The following is an 18,659-nucleotide window of genomic DNA, read 5'->3' as shown; positions in this document are numbered from 1 at the left end:
GATTCTTGATCATTGTTTTATTCAGTGCTCTGTAATCAATGCACATCCTCCACGAACCATCTTTCTTCCTCACCAATACGATTGGAGATCATCATGGTGATGTGCTTGGTCTTATGAACCCTTTCTCGAGCAACTCATGTACCTACTTTTTGATCTTACATTCTCTAAAGCGGATAACCTGTACATTCCAATGTTAGGCAATGGAGCATCTTGCTACAAATTAATATCATGTACAATTTCCCTTCTGGGTGGCAGGCCTTTAGGTTCTTGAAATATGATATCATATTCTGAAACAAATTTTTCTAAATCAGCTTGCTGTTTAGCATTACAGCCTTCAAATACATTGGTTCTATCAGGTTCCTTTTCCTTTACAACCATCAGTAAAAATTGCTTGCATGAATTTACAATTCTTTTCATCTGCCCTGAGTTTATGAGAGTGTAATTATTTTTGAGCTTATGAGCTCTTACAATATATTTGATTCCATCTTTAACGAGTTGATACTTATTTTCAGCTCTATAGAAAATGGCTTTTCTATCATACAAGTAAGGACTTCCTAAAACAATTCCACATATATCCAAAGGAACGATATCTAACTCAACCTCATCTATAAATGCTGACCTAAAAGAAAACCTAAGATTACATTGTCTAGTCACTTGTAGCTTTTCTTTATCACATTCCCAACCCAATGGATATGGCTTCTTGTGAGGTGTGGTTAGTAATCCCAGCTTCTTTACAATTGCTTCAGAAATTAAGTTTACTTGTGAGCCACTATCAAACAAAGTATCAATCTTTTGATGCTTTGAAATACCTCTAATATGAAAAATCTCATGCCTTTTTCTCTCATTTTCTTCATAATCAATAGTTTGGGTAGAATTACTAGTAGATGCTTCAGAATTCTTACCTTTTATACCTGTGGCTGCGATTGTTGTTTCATCACCTGAGTTTGACCCCAAATCTTTTTGTATAGCAGCAGCAGCCTTCTTCTTCTTGCCATCAAACTTCTTGGGTTCCAGCTCTGGATGCAAAGACTAGCAATGTTCATCCTCATGTCCATCCTTCTTGCAGTGTGTGCATGAAGGTTTGGCCTTTTGTACAGCATTTTCCTTCCTCTCTTTCCATTTCTCCTTATTCTTGCTTGCAGTGGGTTTTGATGATCCCCCAATCTCTCGGTTCACATTCTTGCCTCTAGCCTCTAGTTGGGTAGCCTTAACAGATACCTCATCTATGCTAGTAGGGTTAAACATGTGAATGGTGTGCCTCAAATAACTATGTAGACCACCTATATACTTCAGCAAAGTTTCAGTTGAGTCTAAAGAAATGCCTAGAATCAAAGCACTTTTTCTAAATTCTTGGGTGTAGCTTTCTACACTTTACCCTTTTAATTGGCGAAAAGTTTGCCAACTCATCATAGCTTGCTGTATATAAGCTAGTGGATAGAATTTTTTTTAATTGCAAAAACAAATTCACTCCAGACAGAAAGAATTTTACTGTGCTTCTTCAAGTCAGCTTATGTCTTGCCTTCCCACCATAGCAAGGTAGTTCCTCCAAGGCGTAGGTTGGCCAACAGAATTTTACTCCTGTCTGAATCAATACTCTACACCCTGCAATACACATCAAACTGTCTAATCCAATTATCTAGCTTCTCTGCATTTAATTCTCCATCATATATTGGAAAATCAAATTTAACATCTTATTTAATCAGAGATGTTTTCTTCTTTTTATTTTTAGGGCTGTCAGGAGGTGTGGACAGAGGAACCTCTTTTCCTTTCCCTTTTCCTTCAGAATGACCATCTATAAGAGATTCTTCTGTTCCTTTGTCTTGTTTGGAGGTTGAAGAGTCTTCACTCCGACCTTTCTTAAATTTTCGATACATTTCTTCTACCATGGCTCTCATGGTTATGAAACTGTCCATGAACTAAGAGTTTAATTCCAAGGGATTTTCTTCTGCCATTTCCCTCCTAGGATAGACTCTATCAATTTCTGGGTTAGTTTCAACCAGTTCTCCTTCTCCTAATTTGAGCTTTGACCTAGTTATCATTCACCAATCTAGCACAAGCTTGTCTAACCTTAGTAAACCTAAAGTTTTGATACCACTTGATCTGATAATGAGATCTAAGACAATTAATAAGGTTTTACATACTCGTGTACATGGATTTTTCTATATTACTCATGAAATGGATTGATCAGATTGTGAGTAAATATAAGCAGTTAAGCAATGAGGGAAAAAAACATAACAGACAATACGCATAACACAACGAAATTAATATGATGTTCGCCCAACTCTTGGGCTACGTCTCCCGGTCCTGCCTCAATGGTGGTCGTTCTATTATGTCTTCCAACGTAGATTTTACAACTGTGTGAGTTCAACTTGAGTCTCAACACACAAATAAGAATAACAAGAGCTTCAGCTTGAACCCCTCAAGCCTCCTAAGTACACAAATTCTCTCACTCTCGGTTTCTATCATTATTCTACCTCAACAGTCGTTCTCTCTGTCTCTATCCCTATCATCCTGTGGATTTAAAGCCATTCAGGGTTGCCTATTCACCTTCGCCTTCTCGCCCTTTGGTCTCCCAACCTCTCTATCCACTCGAATCCCCCTGCTAAGCGTTAGCAAGCATGGCATAACCCCTTTCGGGGAGGTGGCCACCTGTTTCTTAACGAATGAGTGCCTTGGGTTTTTGACATCCCTGTAATAGTCGCTGACTATCAACATAGAGAAATGCCTTTCAAAGTTATGAAAATACATTAAAACACTATAAAATCCTGCATATTGTACTTAAAAAAAATATATGCTATCACCTATTTTTCCTTCGAGTCCGGCTATCGCAAGTTATGATTGTATCGGCCTCACTTCGTTAAGCTACTCTCATGCGATGTTGCGATGCGATTGATCGCAATCACACATCGCACATACCTGCGGGCTGTTTGGTAAGTGCTCCACTGTTGTTTATCGATGTGACATGGCGATGCAACGTGGGTCGTCGATCTGCTCGCTTGATTGACAGTCCTTGTTGACTCTGCCGATCGTCATTACAATACATATATGTCATGTGCTGATATCCTTTGTATGTCCTTGCCGATTGTGATACGCCGATCGGATCTAGACCGTTGATCAGCCAGATCTGATGGCTCTGATTCAATGCTACTTTAAACTGCCGATACGCCTGTTTCCACTATTTTCTCAGTCTTTTTACTTCCCAATAGTGTTTTCTGCCATTCCAAGGGCTGTTTTCATGCGATCTGCTTGACCTTTGAAATGATTTTAAGAAGATTTCAAAACTTATCGAGTATTCTTGGATCCATTTTGAATCAACATTGTGTACTTTTGATAGTCCTAATTTGAAAAAAATTAAAATACATTAAAATATCATTTTTTCATAAATTTTCAAGTTGAAATGAAATACATATATTTTTTATTTTATTATTATGTATTTTCACTTTTTTTTTAAAGTTTGGATCTTCTTTAAAAAACATTACTCATTGAATGCATATTAAATTATGTGTCAAATAGATAATTAGCATTAATATTTAAATAAACCAATAAAAATTATACAAAAAAAATATAATTAAAAAAATAAAAATAAACTCTATAGTTTTTTTTTTTTTTTTGGGGGGGAAAACTCATTTTACACATCAAAGTTCCGCTCATAATTATTTTGCCTTTTTAAAAGCTTTCAATCCATTCAACTAGATACTTGTAAATATTTTTAAAAATAAAACACACAATCCTATTTACTACAATAAAGTTTCTCAAATTGAAACGTCTTTCCGAGCATATGATTTGGTATAATATCCCCTCCAAAGTGTTTTCCAATCTCAATCTACCTGACTTAATGTTAAAAATTATTTCATTTATCATTGTCCTTACCGCACTTAACTATCTAAAATGTTATTATTTTAAGCCGAGAACCAGGAAAAATGGTTATGAATAAAAGTTATTCATATTTTTTTGAAAATCATCTAATTTATTTTCTATAATTATATTACTAGATATATTTATTTTGGAATAAGGTTTCATAATTTTAATTTAATTTTTAATAATTAAATGGATGATAGAGATCTAATTTTCATAGAATATTATATAATATTTTTAATAATATATACAAATCAAAAGTTGAGATATGTCTCTAAAGTAGTTTAGTCAATTTTTTTAGATAACTGGACCATTAGATAGTTGAAAAGGGCTTGTATTCATGTGACATGACATTGATTCCAATCCCTAACTCTATACCTCTATCTCTAAGAAATGTTGTATTCATGTCACACAAGCTCGATTCCAATCCTTAACTCTATACCTATGTGCCTAAGAAATATTCTCCTCATAGTAGACTAGGTTACTTTCAAGTGATTTGAATATTGGATTTCTTAATTGCCAAGTGAATTATTGTATGAGACAAAATGACTTATAATTTTTTTAATGATAAGCTATGATATTGGTTCATTGTATTGTAACAAAACCTATTTATACATTAAAAATCTTTATGAAAAAGTAAGATTTAATTTTCAAAATTAAAAATATTATTTTATATATATATATATATATATATATATATATATATATATATATATATATATATATATATATATATATTAAATATATTTAGATTTATTTTATATATAGTTTTTTAAAATGATAATAATAATTTTAATTTTAAATAAAATTCTAATTTAATTCATTTTTGTGATTTTATTAATTTTAATTACTTAAAGTAAAATGAAATGTGTTTTTGATAAAACTAACCATATATTCATTATTTTTTATCTATATCTCATTTTAGCTAACCAACCAATATTTAATTTATTTTTTTACCTTTATGAGTTTTACTTTTCCCATTTTCTTTATTATAAATATTACTATAAACCTAGTATATATATTCCTAATTACCCATTTACCAATATAATAAGCTAAGACATTCATATAACTTTTTCCTATTAAACAATATTAACTAACACACTAGTTCACACAAAATTAATTAATTATATATATATATATATATATATATATATATATATATATAGATATAGATATAGATATAGATATAATCTTGACATTATATCATATTTAATATTAATATTTATGATAAACATTGTATACATATTCCTAATACCAATTTGCAAATATAATAAACGAAAACATATTCATATAACTTTCTTCCCATTAAGCACGGATTAATTAACACATTACTTCACGCAATTTTTTATATAATTAAAATTTAATTTAATATCAAATATATATATAGATATTACGGATAATATCTAGATTCATTCTTAAGAAAAATATATAATTTTACTATTACAATTTTGATAATAAACTGAATTTTTTTATCTTTATAAATATATATTTTTTCTTTTTCTTTTTTTATTATGGAAATGGTCAAAAATGAATTACTTATTTAAAGTAGTTGAATCCCAAAAATAATATCCAATTTCATAGATATTATTTAAATTAAAAACTCTTTTTATTATGAATAAAAAACAAAATTGTTTACAATAATATGTAATTATTTTATGTAAATATTTTATAATTATTTTATATAATGGAATAACATAATAATTCAAAATTAAAAGGTATTTGATTAAAATTTTATATTTGAGTTAAGTTAAATTTATAAGTAACATTATTTCGTTAACTATTTTTTTAAAATTCGAACACGAATTACTTTATTATTAATATTTTTTCTCAATCAATAATGCCACTGGGCCTCTACTTGTTAAGTCAAATTTTAAGTTATAATAGATTTTGAATTATAATTCATAATAATATTATTAAATAAAATTAAAACTCGATATAATAAAAAATACAACATTTTAAGGAAAAAAGGTTTAGATTATAATTATAAATATTAACTTTTATATATATTTAACTAATATTTACATTTTTCTCATATATATATATATATATATATTCCTGATGATAAATTTACTATACGAGACAATTACAAATATATACGTTCTGGGATAAGAGGTTTTACAGACACTTTTATAAATCAGAGAAAATCACATTTAATTTAAAAGTTTAAAAAACAAGCCTAATATGTAGTGTTGTTGCTGAGGAATTGTCTTTTATAAAAAAGTCGATAGTTTAATTAATATAAAAAACAAGAAAAAATTAAAAATACAAATACACAAATACTTTCAACAATAATAAAATATAAATATTTGAAATCGAATTGCTTTATTTACATAATAATTTGTTGTTTAAGTTAATAACCATTTTAATTTATTATTAATATTTTTTTACTAATTATTTTTTTATGCAAATTATGGTGACACTTATTCAATCATTATTATTATAACATTTGACTTGTATAATTTTTTTAAATTTATTTATTTTTAATATAATTTTAATATCTTACGATTCAATTTAGAGCCATGTAAAAAATACTCAAAATAATATTTACTTTTAAAAACTAAAATTTATTTTTAATTTTTAAAATATTGAATTTAATATTTATAATTTCAAAATCTCAAAACTAATTAAAATTTTTTCACTAAAAATAAAAATAAAAAAACAATATAAAAAAGGGTTATAGAAGAAGACAACTTTCAAATTTTTTTCACATAATCCATTCTTTATATGGCCTGCCAACTTTCCAGACTCATGAACAACTCTAGGTTCCACGTCACACCAAATCGGTTGATCAATGAACGATCGATGATATCATAGCGTCGTTATATCACTGCAATCATTCTCTCCGTCATCCTATATGTGCGCCATCGACTCAGCTACTCCAGGCTTCGTTGCAGAAACGTGAAACCCCACTGATATACGTGGCAACTCATTTATATATATAAAAAGGTCTGTCAATTCTCCTTCACCCACTGCTATTGCTTTTTATATATAACGTACTAATGATTGAGAGAGCTGATCGACTTGCGGCCATATGCGAAAGACATATTTGTGAAAATATATATAAAAGGGCAGTGCGTATCTTATCACGTTTAATGTTCGCAGACTATAATAGCATGTACATTCTGCTACAACTGTTAAAGTTCTATGAAGCAGGTACCCTCTGTCCTGGGTTCATCATTCACTCAATTTTTTCATCCACGTTTGTAGTGGGTGTGTAATAACCCCAGATCTATGTAAATTTTGAAAGTTACTGTGGTAAAAGATTTAACAGTTGTTGTTATGTTTAAACAAAGCTGTGACAAACTAATTCTGATTTAATATTTAAATTAAGTATTTTGTTTGGAAATTGCTGGCAGCCTCTAAGAGGTGAAATTTAAAACAAATGGTCAGTTGGGATAACTGATGAAACTACCCTCTAAAAGAGGAAAAAGCCCTGACTGGGGAATTCTGTGTTGTGAAGACAGACAGAGGAAAAAGGAAAAAGAAAAGAAACTAATCTTGCTCCAAGAAAGGGAGAAGAGGTGGAAGGTTAAGTCTGGTGAGGACCAGATAACCTGGCACAGAAGTGCACTGTTCCTGTTGAGGGCTGGAGGCCTGCAGGATTGCTCGGGGGGAGAACACCGTCTGTGGGTGAATCTCGTGGCTGGGAGGAGAGCAGAATATAAATTCAGGTGACTTTTGTTGAACAGACTCATACCTGATCGAGACATTCAGGTACGACTCCATAAAACTTGTAGTCCCTGATTAGAGGGCAGTTTATGTAGACATTGCAGTAAAGAAGCTAGGAAAACTTGTTTGTTTCCTAAGTACTGTTAGTAAGGACAGATAAGGGTGTATAGGAACTTAGAAGTAAAGTATCTGTCACAGTTTTAGTTCAAGTGAATGCTAGAGAAAGATAATATTATAGAGACAAGCATTAATTTATTACAGGTTAAAGAAGCCCTGTTGCAAGACTGGCTATAGGTAGCAGTCTCAATCCGGATAACGGATATTGTGAGATCATTCAATAAACTGTTAATGTCATTAGTGTAGCAGTAGCAATCATAAACAATAAGATAATGTTTGTTGGTAACTGAAAGGAATAACCAGTAGACCTCTGATATCACTCTAGCCATATCTGAAAAACCCTGAGTCGAGAAGTTTGGACGGACAGATTAACCCAACCGTGTAAGGGTCGGCACCGAGTCTCAGTACTCGTGACACGGGACAATTACCAGAACTGTGCTATACCACCGGACGGGGTATGGGTAGTGAGTTCCGTAAGTTGGAATACCCGAAAAGGGTTAACAGAGAAAAACAAGTGTCAAGTTTCAGCAAGCATTAAAATGGAATATGCGCCTGTAATAAACTGTACAGGTAATAATGCATGTAAACGAAAAGAACATTTTCTCATCTATCTGAATCGGAATTGAACCGTCAATTAGGTGTAACCATATATAAAAAAACTCAGAAGCATTGAAGCAATACGAGTAAAAGAAAATGTAGATACAAACTCGTTCATTCTTGCATACGAGCTTCCTATACGGAAACATGTGTTATATGGAAAACAGTATGAGAAATTAAATTTATTCCACTTACAATAACCGATATTCAAAGTTATATCCAAGATCAAGGATCAACAGCTAACATAATTATCACAGAGTAATTTAAAGAATAATCTTGAAAAAGATATCCTCGTGAATAAACTGTTGAGGATATGTATATTATAACTTAAGGTTTCTGAACATGAACCAGAGTCTCATAAACAGAAAAACAAATCAAACTCTGTTATAGCTGCAGAGAGTCTCAGAACATGTATATAAACTTATATATAAAGATGCGTACAGCATATAAACACCCGAGAATATACATATGAATAGGGGTTTCATTAAAAGAGTAACAATCCAAACTCTGTCATGAATGCCGAAGGCTTCAAAAGATTCATAACATCGGCAATGTTCGGTTAACAATAAACAACGCAACCCATGGTATGCAGAAAGACTCACAAATATATACATTTAAAGGAAAACCCATCTCTGTGCGTGAAAACCCGACAGGGAGGTATTCATCACGGCATCATACAGTCTAAGTCCGCCGTTGGAACGGCTCAATAAATTACAAACTTAGAAGAAATAAGACGGGTGAGTAAACCCAGAAAATCCATGGGAGAAACCTTGAAAGATCCAGACAGTAACTGACAAACCCTAGTTAAATAATAAGCAAAACTAAAGAGGTTCTCGCCGAAACATGGGTAACAAATGAGCAGACTTCAATGGAAACGAAGACCTGCATGAGAATACCCAGACTAGTTTAAGCGACTGTATACAGAACTATAACATTGATGCTTATGCCGTTCGTAGCAGGAATTCATACCTGGTAGTTGCTGAGATTCGTTGCAGAACCCTTCTCCATGGCGTTCACCATCGCATGACCGGAACGACTGTGTTAAACTCAACAGGAAAAAAAAGAAACCAGATAATGTTAGACTTTAACACAGAGAAGGTAGGAACTGAATCGAAAACCAAGTATGAAGGAATCACTTGTTACCTGCAAGGATCAATGCATCTGAACGCAACTCTGGAGGAGAGCAGGTCATAGCTTCGAGTTCTGGTTCGAGCTCGAAGGGGAAACAACACGCTGAACGCAAAGACCGGATGGCAAATGACTAACTATTGGAGAGAAACACTTAAATATCACCAATAACCCTTGCCCAATTTCCAGCCGTTCGATCCTCAGATTTAATCCAAGCCGCTGAATTATGGCGGGGACAGCTAGTGAAGAACTCGAGGTTTGGCAACCCGAGGTGTCACATGGCTGGAGAACCCAGACCATGCCACCTGCCCCATAAGGACGACTATCATAAAGACCTTTGTGACCTGTCATCTGAGCGGTACCATGGCAGAGCCATAGAAACCAACGCTCAATAAATACCTTTTACATAAATCAACTTTGGGTGGTTGCGTCATACGACCAAGTCATGAATGTAAACCAAAACAGTGCCAAGTAAATCGTTAGGTGGATGTGCGGTCATGACAAATGAAAAATCACCAATGTTTAAAACGTAACCATGGTACTATTGTTAAATATTATTCAACGCTAATGATGTCATCTATATGCGTTGTAATGACACAAATTGTGTTGGTAAAGAAATGTACAGGTACATGGTTATCATAAGGACATAATATGAATTCGGGTTAGGAATTATAGTTATGCGTGATTATTACTTTTAACAAAAATTTTTTGTTTAGAAGAGAGGTGTGACAAATTGGTATCAGAGCCCAGATTCAACACTGTGGCCTTAGAGAGAACATATTCAATATACAGAAGGGTACACCAAGCAAGTTAAAAAAAACTAACAATATACTTATATATGTTTGTTTTTATTATTTGGAATGATTCAGAATTGCAACAGCCAGCGGTTTGACTTAAAAGGGGAACAAGATGCAAGGACCTGACGGTCATCCTCAGGAGAATGCAGAGCTGTGGGTGCAATTGGGGGCTGAATCGCGGAGTACAAACCGTGCTATCCTGGAAACTGTCCAGGAATTGAAAGCTGAGATGGCACGATTGCGTGAAGACAACGCACGCTTAACAGTTGAGCAAGAAAGGATTCTAAAGAGCCTGTCGGACAGGCAGAACCCACCCCTGTCCAATCCCAGTGCAGAACAGCAACGGGAGACAGAAGAACCAGAGTATCAGATGGAACCGGGAAACTCAGAAGATAAAGAGGATTACTCTGATAACGTACCTCAACAACAAACAATAAAACGTCAGAAAGTGGAGTTACAAGGAGAATTTCGAAAGATCAAACCTCCACATTTTGATGGTGAGCAAGAGGAAGCTGCTGAAGCTTGGTTGATCAATATGAATAAGTATTTCCAGTTATACGAGTACGACCACAACCTGAAAGCAAGGTTGGCAATCTTCCAGTTACAAGGTAAGGCAACCTTGTGGTGGGAGGAGATAAAAATTGTCAAAGGAGTCAGCGAACGAACTATTACATGGGAAAAATTCCAGAAGTATTTCAAAGAAAGGTACTTGACAGAACGCTTCTACGATGAGAAGGCTAGAGAGTTTCATGACTTAAGACTGGGACAGCAGTCAATGGACGAGTTTATCAATCGTTTTACCTCACTGTTACGTTATGTACCTTACATTAAGGAAGAAAAAGCCAAAGTACAGAGATTTGTAAGTAGCTTACCTTCGTATATAAGAGAAAGGATTGAATTTGATAATCCTAAAACTATGGATGAGGCTATCCGTAAGGCCAGAATTTGTTATCAGCAGACCAAGCAGAAAGGGGACACTTCCGGCAAGAAGTGGAGTGAGAAGAGAGGTGGTCGGGTATTTGGAAACAGCAAAGGAAGTCGCAGCAGTGGAAACAAGAGTGCTGGTAAAGGACCAAGTAGCAGACCTACTGCAAGGAATGCACCTCGGAACAGACCCATGGGCGAAGTTAAGACTAACGAGCAGTTTGTTAGATCAGACGGTGAGGGGTTGACCCGACCACCAGTGCAATGTTGGGGTTGTGGAGGCCCCCATTATGTTAAAAACTGTCCACAGAAGAAAGGGGCAGATCAGATATCTCAGATACATGAGGCATCAACAGTTGGGGACGTGGCACGTAGCGTACCCAGGATTAACGCGGCGCTGGAGGACCGTCAGGCGGAGTACCAACCATCCATGATTGAATTTGAAGGTAAAATCTCAAACCTGTCTATAGCTGTTCTTATAGACCCAGGGGCTACCCTAAGTTATATTAGTCCAAAATTAGTAGAACAGTGTAAACTGCAAGCTGAAAAGTTCAAAATTCCGTGGCTGGTCCAATTAGCTACAGGAGCCAAGAGGCGAGTCTTGGCCAAGGTAAATAATTGTACCCTAACCTTAGCAGGGCAGCCAATAACGGCAGATTTGAATATATTACCACTGGGCTCCTACGATATTCTGATTGGGATGGTCTGGCTGGAGAAACACTGGTCCTTGGTAAACTGCAAGACCAAGACCATATATTATAAGGATGACCTGGGAATCCAGCAGGAACTGCAGGGAATCAGACACCCTGTGCAGATTCGACCTATTACAGCTAACCAATTAGTTAAGTGCTTTAAGAAGAAATGTCAAATCTACGCTATCCAGGTGGGATACGCAAACCAGAAAGACAAAACTGTTATGCTGAATAACATACCGATAGTGCAGTAGTTTACAAATGTCTTTCCCGAGGAAGTGCCGGGTTTGCCACCAAAGCGGGATGTGGACTTCACAATTGAGCTAATCCCAGGGGCAGCACCTGTATCTCGGGCACCTTACCGTATGAGTGTGCCGGAATTAACAGAGCTAAAGTTGCAGCTCCAAGAATTGTTGGAGAAGAATTATATTCGTCCCAGCGTGTCGCCCTGGGGAGCCCCAGTGCTGTTTGTTAAAAAGAAAGACGGGACCTTTCGGATGTGCATTGATTATCGCCAGCTAAACAAGCTTACCATCAAAAACAAGTATCCATTGCCTAGAATTGACGAGCTCTTTGATCAAGTGAAAGGGGCAACGATATTTTCAAAAATCGACCTGCGATCTGGTTACCACCAGATCAGAATAAAAGAGGAAGATATCGCCAAAACTGCATTCAGAACGCGGTATGGCCATTATGAGTTCGTGGTGTTACCTTTTGGGCTGACAAATGCACCCGCCACTTTCATGTGTTTGATGAACAGTGTGTTTCATCAATTTTTGGATAAGTTTGTGCTGATTTTTATAGACGACATTCTGATCTACAGCAAATCAAGGAAGGAACATGAGGAGCACTTGAGATTGGTATTGCAAACCTTGCGGGAACATCAACTATTTGCAAAATTCAGCAAATGCGACTTTTACAAGGAAGAGATACAATATTTGGGCCACGTAATCACTAAAGAAGGCATTGCAGTGGACCCAGAGAAGATTAGAACTATAATGGAGTGGCCTGTACCAAAGGACGTGGCCGATATTAGGTCCTTTATGGGGTTGGCAGGATATTACAGAAGATTTGTCGAAGGCTTTTCAAGAGTAGCATATCCAATCACCTCGTTGCAAAAGAAAGGAAAAATATTTAAATGGACCTCGGAGTGTCAGAAGAGCTTTGAACAGCTCAAGCACTTACTCACTTCAGCACCAATATTAAGTATCGCAGACCCTAACAAGGATTATGTAGTCTGCACGGACGCAAGCAAAGAAGGTGTGGGAGGAGTGCTGATGCAGGATGGAAAGGTCATTGCCTATGAATCGAGAAAACTGAAAGAGCATGAGCAGAAGTATTCTGCTTATGACATGGAGTTGGCTGCTGTTATTCATGCCTTGAAAATGTGGCGACATTACCTTTTGGGCAGAAAATTTCTGTTATTAACAGATCACCACAGCCTAACGAACTACTTCAGTCAACCCACTTTAAATACAAGACAGGCTCGCTGGGCTGACTTCTTAAGTGGGTTCGACTTTGAAATTAAGCATCTGAAGGGTAAAGAAAACCGAGTAGCGGATGCTTTAAGTCGGAAGGTGCAATGTATGTGCAGAATTTCAGTTAGCAAATGGCAAAGTACCCTATTGGAAAATATAAGAATAGCAAGTAAGCAAGATGCTGTTTATCAGCACATCAAACAGCAATTACAGCAACAATCTGATAAAGAACCCCAACAAGGGTACAAGCTAGGTAGTGATGATATGTTATACTTTAACAACAGGCTGTATGTACCCAATGAGGACAGCATTAAGAAGCTGATTTTAGACGAATTTCACACCAGCCATTATACTGGCCATCCGGGGTACCAGAAAATGGTTACCGCACTCCGCAAAGAATACTACTGGCCAAAAATGAAGAAAGAGATAGCTATGTACCTAGCACGCTGTCTAGAATGTCAGCAAATTAAGGCGGAACACATGCATCCAGCAGGGTTGTTACAACCTCTACCCATTCCGGAATGGAAATGGGAGACTATCTCCATGGATTTTATAACGGGACTGCCCAAGACCAAGAAGAATAATGACTCCATTATGGTGGTAGTCGATAAGCTGAGTAAGGCAGCCCATTTCATACCTGTGCAATCGACATTTAAAGCTGTACAGATTGCCCATATTTTCATGCAGCATGTGTTCAAATTGCACGGGTTACCAAAAGTGATTATTTCTGATCGGGATGTCAAGTTTACATCAACCTTTTGGAGAACACTGTTTGCTGAGCTGGGAACGCAGCTGAATTTTAGTACAGCCTATCATCCCCAAACAGATGGTCAAACAGAACGAGTAAACCAAGTGGTGGAAGATATGCTGAGAGCATGCGTAATGATGAAGCCTACTCAATGGGAAGACTATTTACATTTAGTCGAATTTGCATACAACAATGGGTACCATTCCTCAACTCAGATGAGTCCTTTTGAGGTTATGTACGGGCGGAAGTGCCGCACCCCCACAAGCTGGGGTGGACCAGAAGATAAGCTGCGAATTGGTCCTGACATGTTACAGGAAATGGAAAATACCGTAAAGAGGGTGCGTGCTAACTTGAAGGCCGCTCAGGACAGACAGAAAAGTTTCGCTGATCGGAAAAGGAGATTTAAGGAATTCCAGGTTGGAGATCATGTATTTGTAAGGATCCAACCAAGAAGAAGCACTTTGCAATGGAGCGGATGTGCCAAACTGGCACCTCGTTACTTTGGGCCTTTCCAGATTTTGGCCAGAGTAGGACCAGTCGCCTACCAGCTTGCCTTACCAAGCCATATTAGGATACACAATGTATTTCACGTATCCGTATTAAAGCAATATGTTTACGATTCCAAACATGTGATTCAATGGCAGAATGTACGGGTCGAGCCGGAAGGCGAGGTTCTGGTCGAACCACTGACCATTCTCGACCGGAGAGAAGTGCAGCTGCGGAAACGAGTTATTTCCCAAGCTAAAGTGCAGTGGCAGCACTATGGACCAGAGGAGGCCACTTGGGAAGACGAGGAACTCCTTAGGAAAGCTTATCCAAACCTGTTTACAGGGGATAGACATCGGGACGATGTCCAATCTCAGGAGGGGGAGATGTAATAACCCCAGATCTATGTAAATTTTGAAAGTTACTGTGGTAAAAGATTTAACAGTTGTTGTTATGTTTAAACAAAGCTGTGACAAACTAATTCTGATTTAATATTTAAATTAAGTATTTTGTTTGGAAATTGCTGGCAGCCTCTAAGAGGTGAAATTTAAAACAAATGGTCAGTTGGGATAACTGATGAAACTACCCTCTAAAAGAGGAAAAAGCCCTGACTGGGGAATTCTGTGCTGTGAAGACAGACAGAGGAAAAAGGAAAAAGAAAAGAAACTAATCTTGCTCCAAGAAAGGGAGAAGAGGTGGAAGGTTAAGTCTGGTGAGGACCAGATAACCTGGCACAGAAGTGCACTGTTCCTGTTGAGGGCTGGAGGCCTGCAGGATTGCTCGGGGGGAGAACACCGTCTGTGGGTGAATCTCGTGGCTGGGAGGAGAGCAGAATATAAATTCAGGTGACTTTTGTTGAACAGACTCATACCTGATCGAGACATTCAGGTACGACTCCATAAAACTTGTAGTCCCTGATTAGAGGGCAGTTTATGTAGACATTGCAGTAAAGAAGCTAGGAAAACTTGTTTGTTTCCTAAGTACTGTTAGTAAGGACAGATAAGGGTGTATAGGAACTTAGAAGTAAAGTATCTGTCACAGTTTTAGTTCAAGTGAATGCTAGAGAAAGATAATATTATAGAGACAAGCATTAATTTATTACAGGTTAAAGAAGCCCTGTTGCAAGACTGGCTATAGGTAGCAGTCTCAATCCGGATAACGGATATTGTGAGATCATTCAATAAACTGTTAATGTCATTAGTGTAGCAGTAGCAATCATAAACAATAAGATAATGTTTGTTGGTAACTGAAAGGAATAACCAGTAGACCTCTGATATCACTCTAGCCATATCTGAAAAACCCTGAGTCGAGAAGTTTGGACGGACAGATTAACCCAACCGTGTAAGGGTCGGCACCGAGTCTCAGTACTCGTGACACGGGACAATTACCAGAACTGTGCTATACCACCGGACGGGGTATGGGTAGTGAGTTCCGTAAGTTGGAATACCCGAAAAGGGTTAACAGAGAAAAACAAGTGTCAAGTTTCAGCAAGCATTAAAATGGAATATGCGCCTGTAATAAACTGTACAGGTAATAATGCATGTAAACGAAAAGAACATTTTCTCATCTATCTGAATCGGAATTGAACCGTCAATTAGGTGTAACCATATATAAAAAAACTCAGAAGCATTGAAGCAATACGAGTAAAAGAAAATGTAGATACAAACTCGTTCATTCTTGCATACGAGCTTCCTATACGGAAACATGTGTTATATGGAAAACAGTATGAGAAATTAAATTTATTCCACTTACAATAACCGATATTCAAAGTTATATCCAAGATCAAGGATCAACAGCTAACATAATTATCACAGAGTAATTTAAAGAATAATCTTGAAAAAGATATCCTCGTGAATAAACTGTTGAGGATATGTATATTATAACTTAAGGTTTCTGAACATGAACCAGAGTCTCATAAACAGAAAAACAAATCAAACTCTGTTATAGCTGCAGAGAGTCTCAGAACATGTATATAAACTTATATATAAAGATGCGTACAGCATATAAACACCCGAGAATATACATATGAATAGGGGTTTCATTAAAAGAGTAACAATCCAAACTCTGTCATGAATGCCGAAGGCTTCAAAAGATTCATAACATCGGCAATGTTCGGTTAACAATAAACAACGCAACCCATGGTATGCAGAAAGACTCACAAATATATACATTTAAAGGAAAACCCATCTCTGTGCGTGAAAACCCGACAGGGAGGTATTCATCACGGCATCATACAGTCTAAGTCCGCCGTTGGAACGGCTCAATAAATTACAAACTTAGAAGAAATAAGACGGGTGAGTAAACCCAGAAAATCCATGGGAGAAACCTTGAAAGATCCAGACAGTAACTGACAAACCCTAGTTAAATAATAAGCAAAACTAAAGAGGTTCTCGCCGAAACATGGGTAACAAATGAGCAGACTTCAATGGAAACGAAGACCTGCATGAGAATACCCAGACTAGTTTAAGCGACTGTATACAGAACTATAACATTGATGCTTATGCCGTTCGTAGCAGGAATTCATACCTGGTAGTTGCTGAGATTCGTTGCAGAACCCTTCTCCATGGCGTTCACCATCGCATGACCGGAACGACTGTGTTAAACTCAACAGGAAAAAAAAGAAACCAGATAATGTTAGACTTTAACACAGAGAAGGTAGGAACTGAATCGAAAACCAAGTATGAAGGAATCACTTGTTACCTGCAAGGATCAATGCATCTGAACGCAACTCTGGAGGAGAGCAGGTCATAGCTTCGAGTTCTGGTTCGAGCTCGAAGGGGAAACAACACGCTGAACGCAAAGACCGGATGGCAAATGACTAACTATTGGAGAGAAACACTTAAATATCACCAATAACCCTTGCCCAATTTCCAGCCGTTCGATCCTCAGATTTAATCCAAGCCGCTGAATTATGGCGGGGACAGCTAGTGAAGAACTCGAGGTTTGGCAACCCGAGGTGTCACATGGCTGGAGAACCCAGACCATGCCACCTGCCCCATAAGGACGACTATCATAAAGACCTTTGTGACCTGTCATCTGAGCGGTACCATGGCAGAGCCATAGAAACCAACGCTCAATAAATACCTTTTACATAAATCAACTTTGGGTGGTTGCGTCATACGACCAAGTCATGAATGTAAACCAAAACAGTGCCAAGTAAATCGTTAGGTGGATGTGCGGTCATGACAAATGAAAAATCACCAATGTTTAAAACGTAACCATGGTACTATTGTTAAATATTATTCAACGCTAATGATGTCATCTATATGCGTTGTAATGAAACAAATTGTGTTGGTAAAGAAATGTACAGGTACATGGTTATCATAAGGACATAATATGAATTCGGGTTAGGAATTATAGTTATGCGTGATTATTACTTTTAACAAAAATTTTTTGTTTAGAAGAGAGGTGTGACAGGGTGATAGGCTCTCGATAGGTTCAAAGTCAACGATGTAATGGAAGTATCGATGCAGCCAATACTAATAAACTAAAATCTGGATTGTGAGAGATTTTTATGTGAAAATCACATGGAGTAGTCTGAACTCTATAACTAAAATCTCAATAACGAAAAAATATGCAACATATTATCAAATAAAACAAGAAATCGGTTGACGGGAGAACAAGGCGATGGAAAATGCCACGATTTAGTTTTAGTTAATCCATAAACAGCTACAAACAATATTCGTCAATGCAGGTGAAAAATGCCCAATGGCCGACAGGAAATAAGATCGTTGTGTATCAAGAATTCGCTGTTTTTCAACGGTGCAGTGCAAAATAATCTTTTGAAGCATAACAAACTTTCTAATTTTTTAGCTGATAGTTCTCGTCTTTGAATGTTATGCACCGAACTCTTCGATGTGTTGGAAGATGAAGACACTCCACTAAATCCACTTTCCATTTTATATCTATTGCAAGGAATAGTTATATCGACAATAGAGTCTAGACAGCTGCAACGAACAACACTGACACGCCCCTCATTGCAATATCGCGGTAACTATAAAGTATGCTTTTGGCTTTATTTTAGGCAGTGGCTAACCAGCCTGCGTTAGGGCATTAAATGTCTGGGGAGATGCAGACTGGATAGCTGGATAACACGCGAGCTCCCATTTCTTATTTAATGCCCAGTCTCCCCGCTCACGTGTTATCAGGTTATCCAGTCTGCATCTCC

General features: G+C 36.7%; 2 long non-coding RNA genes across 2 annotated transcripts; both read right to left on the bottom strand.

Moving 5' to 3' along the window:
* Positions 1–8,701: 8,701 nt before the first annotated feature.
* On the bottom strand, positions 8,702–9,529 carry LOC149253494 (uncharacterized). The gene is made up of 3 exons (XR_016266206.1): positions 9,382–9,529; positions 9,208–9,274; positions 8,702–9,120 (listed from the first exon to the last, which is right to left on the bottom strand). It is a non-coding gene; the product is annotated as an uncharacterized LOC149253494 (long non-coding RNA).
* Positions 9,530–16,511: 6,982 nt separating this feature from the next.
* LOC149253493 (uncharacterized) lies at positions 16,512–17,339 on the bottom strand. Its single transcript, XR_016266205.1, has 3 exons — positions 17,192–17,339; positions 17,018–17,084; positions 16,512–16,930 (listed from the first exon to the last, which is right to left on the bottom strand). It is a non-coding gene; the product is annotated as an uncharacterized LOC149253493 (long non-coding RNA).
* Positions 17,340–18,659: the final 1,320 nt, after the last annotated feature.

The sequence above is a fragment of the Pinus tabuliformis genome, chromosome 7 (genome assembly GCF_031772625.1).
Source record: "Pinus tabuliformis cultivar Carrire ecotype Pingquan chromosome 7, CPIR1, whole genome shotgun sequence".
Classification (NCBI taxonomy): Eukaryota; Viridiplantae; Streptophyta; class Pinopsida; order Pinales; family Pinaceae; genus Pinus; species Pinus tabuliformis.
The sequence above is the reverse complement of the archived record's forward strand: the minus strand, read 5'-3'. Positions and strand labels throughout refer to the sequence as shown.